Source organism: Beta vulgaris, chromosome 3 (assembly GCF_026745355.1).
Source record: "Beta vulgaris subsp. vulgaris cultivar EL10 chromosome 3, EL10.2, whole genome shotgun sequence".
In the NCBI taxonomy this organism is placed as follows: Eukaryota; Viridiplantae; Streptophyta; class Magnoliopsida; order Caryophyllales; family Amaranthaceae; genus Beta; species Beta vulgaris.
This window is the reverse complement of record NC_079204.1, coordinates 12,054,490-12,061,547: the sequence shown is the minus strand read 5'-3', so window position 1 is coordinate 12,061,547 and position 7,058 is coordinate 12,054,490.

The window sequence follows — 7,058 nt, the reverse complement described above, 5'->3', positions numbered from 1 at the left end:
AATTTTTTTTCATGTTTTTAATTCAGTTCATTTAAATTAAGTTCAGTTATTTCAGTTTATATAAATTAAGGGCATGTTCTCTTTGACATAAAATAACTGAACTGAACTGAACTGATTGCAGCTGAACTGAACTGAACATATTGCAACTGAACTGAACTGATTATATGTAATAAGATTATGTAATTCAATATTTGTTAATTAAGTTTGTTAGACAAAATTATTGTAACTTGTTTTACCTTACACAATTTTATTCGTTTACATGATCTAGGGATTTCTTTCACACCAAATTGAAGTCATGGAACAAAGAGCTGATCATAATATGTACGATGATAACAGAAAAATAGTTATGGATAGTGTGCGACAACGAATAACTAAAGCAATATAGGACTCAATGCAGAATAATCCCGAGGTGATGGAGCAAATATTTGGACATGAAGAAGACGAAGAATTAACGATTATGAAAACTAGTTAATGTTTGATATTATAATTATTTTACCTAGTAATTCAACTATCAAAACGGGTCTTTTTTGTCATTTCAACAATGACAAGTATTATTGTTGTTATTATTAATATTATTAGTGTTGTCATTTATTAAAAAGTTGTACTTTAAACAATGACAAATAATATTGAAATGAATACTTAACCGAATTATCATTTCAATATAATTAGCCGAATCATATAGGAAAAAAAAGTATTAGCAAAATAATAATTAGCAATATTTATATAATAAGAATATTATTATTATTATTATTAAAAATAATATTAAAAGCAATAGTAACAAGAGTAATAATAACAATAATAATAATTGTAATAATGATATTAATGTTTATAATTGTAATAATAGTAATAATAATAATAATAATAATAATCATTGTTTTATTATCAGAGAATTAAATGACTGAACTGAACGGATTGCAATTGAACTGAGCTGAACTGAATTGAACTGAACTGAACTAATTGCAACTGAACTGAACTGAAAATAAGCTGGGGAGAACAGGCCCTAAGTTCTGTTCACTCCATCACTGTAACTATAAATATTGATCAATGAAATATAGTATAATTGAGAAGTTTCCATTATCTAATATAACCTTTGCATTATCACTAATGGCGGTTCAAAAATATTTATTATTGGACCAATTTTCATATATCGTATAGGAAAATTTTGTGTATTCATAATCATTATTGGTGTTAGTTTTATAAAATATTGAGTTTTATTATTTTGACAAGTTAAATTGGATCTTCTAAGAAAAAATGTAAAAAGTTGCGTGCTGTAAATTGTTGCCTAATAAGTATTCAAATGATGACTCATCAAATATCAAGTGTACCGCCTGAATATACGATGAATCCTAAGTGCATCACACAAATGTACAAAACAACAAAAATATCAATTACCACAAAGACAAAAAGAAGAAAATACCAAAGTTACATAACTTCATCTTTTGAGGATGATCAATAAAGCACACATCTTTCCACGTAACCTTACTGACCATAGTAAAAATAATCTACTTCAAAAAAAAATCAGATAATGAGTCAACTTGTTGTTGTTCAAAAGAGTCAGCCCCATTTTGTCAAAAAGGATGATGTAATAATATTTAATTGTTCAAATTCAAAAGATGTATTTTCCTAAAAATTGCTTTTCACTAATCAAATTATTTCCCAATATTATTTACTCATTTAATTATTTCAGATGCAAAAAACTCTACCATTTTCTAGTTCCAAAGATAAAAACCAAAAACGTATATTTCACACAAAAAAGAAAATCCATACCCAAAGAATTCAAAATTTACTCAAAAAACTTTCCCCCACCACTAGGGATTGAACACATCATCCCCCTTTCTCCCTCCTGAGACAGGACGTCAAAGTCACCTTGCCTGAAAAAACATATAAATGTACGTACATTGTCTAAATAATCTTTTAACTAATATAGTAAAGTAAATAAAATTGCGATAATTAATATTCTTTTACCTAAATTTCATTAATATTGTTATTTTTTCTCCGCAATTCCTTAGAAGTTTTTTTGAACAACTTGCCATGTCATAAAGTCCATTTTTCAATTCACACTAGATAGAAAAAAATTCCAAAAAACTAATATAATCCATTATGAAATTTATGAATAATAATATATTTGATAATTGTAACTCGTTTAGGTCATCTTTCGAGCCAAAATACAATTTACTTTTAATACCCGTCAAAAAAATAACTTAAAATAGATATTTATTTAAAATTGTACCCCTAAAAAAATTCAAAATTGTAAATATGATTTTTCGTGTTTAGGGGGATGGTGCAAATGTATTGAAAATTATTTACCCACTAGTCTAGATATCAATTGACAAGTTATATGATCCAAAATATCGATAAGGAAAGGAGAAACAAGAAAATGTGAAAAGATAAGACTGCTAGCAACTACTACACAAGGAAGACAAGGCGGAAAAATATAGATTAAATGCTAACAAGAGTAACAACTAACCGACATATGTGCAATGCATGAATAAATTTAAAAAACCGACAGGGTGCCCAACATCTTCTACTTATTGTGGTAGCATTATTACTTGTAGACACATAAAGTTGTCTCCTTTTTTAGGACCCGGTGATAAAACAGATTGTTGTCTTGCTTGGTCCGGATTGATGAGGAGCAATCAAAATTGTTAACTTAAAACTTTTTGAATTTAGAATATACTGCCGCCATTCCTCAATAAATTTCCCGTTTCTCCTTTTTACGTTTGTCAACACATATGTTTGTATCATTAATATCTTTAATTATATATTGAAAAAAATGTTTTATTTCCATAATGTACTCAATGAGACGAATCAAACAAGACCATTTAAAAGAAAATCCAATTCGAATCCCAATTAATTATTATAAAAGCAATTGAAAGGTTTTCTTTACTTATGAATAGTGTCAAAATTAGAAATGAGAAGTATATTGGGTGAGTAATTTAAAGCTCATTTAAAAGAAAATATAATTTCAAGCCCAATTAATTATTCTTGATAATTAATTAAATTTTGAATAAATAATATATTATATTGATTTCATACAATCATATTTATAATTTAAATCTATTATTGACTAATAATCTTCAATAAAAGATAAAACAAAACATTTATTTAATATAAAACATGAACTTCGGCAAATGAAGCAGAATTGCGTTGCACACAAGGACGATGTGCTCCGCGTCGGTCTTACGTGGCACGTGAAACTCTTGCATTTCTATGTATCGCTGATTGTCTCAATGTTGCTTGTATGCATTTGGGTGCGCTTAATATAACCACATATCTAATCGAATTTTGTTTGTTATTCATAATTAAAAGATTCCTTTTATCTTTGATTAAATAATATCTTTTAGATTTGAAAATCAGCTATTTAAAGAATATATATATATATATATATATATATGATTTTCATAATATCTTTTAGTTTGGAAAATACTTATTATAAATATAATTAATTATCAAGAATAATTAATATGTATCAAAAATACAGTTAATTATTAGAAATATGAATTGTGATTTTTAATGGGATTTAAAAATACAATTTTATTATCATAAATAATTAATTAGGCTTTTAAAATTAGGCTTGAAATGAATAAATAGACCTTATGTCATTAAGATGATTCTGGATTTAGTTTGTTCGATTGCTCTTCCTTTAGACCAACCCAATTAGGGTAACAATATCTTTCATCACTGGGTACTAAGGCCTCGTTCTTTTGGATTGAACTGGACTGAACTGAAACTAACCTAACTGAACCGAAATGAAATTACATAATTGAATTAAACTGAACTGGAATTAACTAAACTGAATTGAACTCAACTGAAATAATAATAATAATCAAACAATAATAATAAGAATATTATTATTATTATTAATTAATATTATATTAATTATAATAATATTAATTAATAGTAATAATAATAAATAATATAATAATAATTAATATGATAATAATTATAATAATCATTATTATTATAACAATAATAATAATAATAATAATAATAATAATAATAATAATAATAATAATAATAATAATAATAATAATAATAACAATAATAGGAACAACAATAACTGAACTAAAATTAATTTAACTGAACTAAACATAAATGAAAATAAGTCCAAAAGAACATGGACTTTTAGGGGAGATACAATTATGTGTCTACGCATTATGTCATCTTTCACGACAAATCATCATGAGTTGGACAAAAAGGTGAAATTGACCTTGAAAACCAATATTTTTTATTTTTTTTGCAAAAAGGGCTATACGGACCATCCTTATGAGGAACAAATGACGAGAATTTCCCTGAAATAGGTACCAATGTCCATGATACCAGCTTTCACGACAACCATTCATAGCTGGACAAACATGTGTCATTGACCTTAAAAATAACTTTTTTATTGCAAAGACGAACTCCGCGACCATCCCTTTGGGGCACGAATCGTGAGAATTAGGTCTAAAAAAAATTATGCCAACAAGTTGAGGTGTTAACAAGCCTAACTAACTCACAAACTACTCGAGTTCGACTTCAAAATTTCTAGAGTTGAGCATATCAAAGTTCGATTCGAAAAGTCTGTGAGCAGGTCGGAAATACGTTTTAGCCATGTTATTTCTATATTATATGAATTAAATGAAAAGTTATATTTAAATTTTGCAAAATACTTTTGAAAAACTCAAACTATGTAGTTTAAACCTATTTAAAGATATATATAATATAGTTTTTTTAACTCAAGTTCAGTTTTTTAACGTAAATTGAACTAGAAAATTCAAGCTCGAAAAAAATCAATACTCGGCTTGGAGTTCGAGTAAAATTTTAACGAGACAAGTCGAGCAACCTCGGGCTCTGTCTCGGTTCGGCTCGTTACCATCTCCTACCAACAAGTAACATTGTGCGAACTCGAAAGCGACGTTTTTTCGCGAAAATAGTCTCGACCAACCACTCTTATGGGGCCAGGATCACAAAAATATGGTCGAAACAAGTACTAATGTGGATTACTTTTTTTTATTATTATTTAAAAAAAAGCTTTTCAAATATAATGGCTAATAAGAATTTGACGTGACACACTTTAAACTGTTAAATCAGTTTCTTTATTTTAAAATAATCAAATAATCCATGTATGTTGTTGGGATTATTTTAGCGCAACGAACATAGTTAGGATGAATCCCATCATTTTTTTCTTAAATGAAATGTGTCTATTGAATTACTTGTCTGTATAATAATGATAATTGTTGCTCAGCAGAGTAAATCGCTACTTGTAGACTGTAGTAGTGATTTTAATACATAAGTCTTAAGTACATCTTAATTAAATTTGCTAACCATGGAATCACTATATATATAAAAACAAATGTCCAAAATAAACTTTTATACACTTTTTTCACTATCGTGCTGCTTTCTTTGTTATAGGCAACATATAGGAGATAAACTAGTATTTTGGCCCAGACGATGTCGTGGCTCAGTTACAATTTTCAAATATATTATTATTTATAAATCTTATATTTGATTTTATTAGCTTTTCTTAATATTTTATCTAGTTGAAAACTGAAAAATGGACATTGTGCTATAAAAACTTCTAAGGAATTGGGGATAAAATTAACAATTTCAATGAAATTGGGGTAAGAGAATGTTATTAATTAATAAAAGTATTAGAAATCAACAAGCTTGTCTATGTCTTTTATGATTACATATAATTATGAAACTTTATTATGTTTTACTTTGAAACATTAAGCATTGAAATTGTAATGGATTAGTGGTTAAACACTCTCATTTTATTTCAAAGGTCATGTGTTCGAATTCTAGTAACTACATATTGTTAATATTTTTAAATGAGATTATGAAAACGTGTGTTAGAAGCTTGAGCCCTTTTAATATATTTGTATAGATTCATATAAAACTACCAAATTATCATTATTGTTACGGTGTTACAATATCCAATTAGGTCTGACCATAACTTACGGTCAAACGAGTATATATTTGAAAATCTTCTATATAACTTTGAATATATGATTTGAAACATTAATTAGCCGATATGAAAATTCGATTATCTGATATTAAATTTTGAATGTTTGGCATAATTATTGATTATTTGACCCACACAATTGAATGTTTGAAATCAAATATTTAACGTCTAATATCAAATAATGATAGTATTATATCTGATATTCGATGTCTGATATCATATATTCAATTTCTAAATTAAATATTGAAAGTATTATATCAAGTATTGTATAAGATATTCAAAGTATTATATTATAAATTCAATATTTGATTTTAAATTTTAACTATACTCCCTCTGTTTTTTTTATCTTTCTCACTTGGAATCTTGACACTATTCATGCATAGAGAGAATCTTCTCAAATGTTCTCAATTTATAAGAAAAAACATAGTCATGTGGGGTCTTGTTTGATTCGTCTCAATTAGTATTTTATTAATATTCAATCGTTATAATTTTTACTAATATATAATGAAAGATATTTAAGTTTTAAAACGCGCACAGAAAAGTAGGAATGATAAAAAAAAACAGAGGGAGTACGATTTTAAATTTCAATATTTGATAGGAAACTCTAATTATCAATTTTGTGACTTATTTGGAAGCAGAACCGCCCCATAAACTCATCTAAGCCCATTATCCCTCCTATTGCCGCCACCTCTGCTTTTGCCACCTCAACTTCTACAACTATGTTTGTTTTTTTCCTGTTAAGAAGTCGGACAAAAAGTGGAGCCTTGAAATTTGGAAGACAAAAAAAGGCGTCGCAGTTCTCGAAAGATCAATTGCGAATTACTTTTTGTATGTCGTAGGCTACAATAAGGTTAATTGCAAATTACTTTTTGCATGTAATGGGCGGTAAAATAAATTGCAAATCGATGCTACACCTCATTCTCTTTGTCCAACGATGCTTCCTCGGTTTCCCCCTTCGTCTTCTTCAAAAACCAAGTAATTGAATTGGTTTGAACCATCCAAATTCAGAGAGTGAACACATTCACTAACGAGTGTCAACTATATGAACTTTGTTTCAATGGGCTTAAGGGGAGCCGTCTGACCAAATGTTCGGGTGATACAGTTAGACCTAATA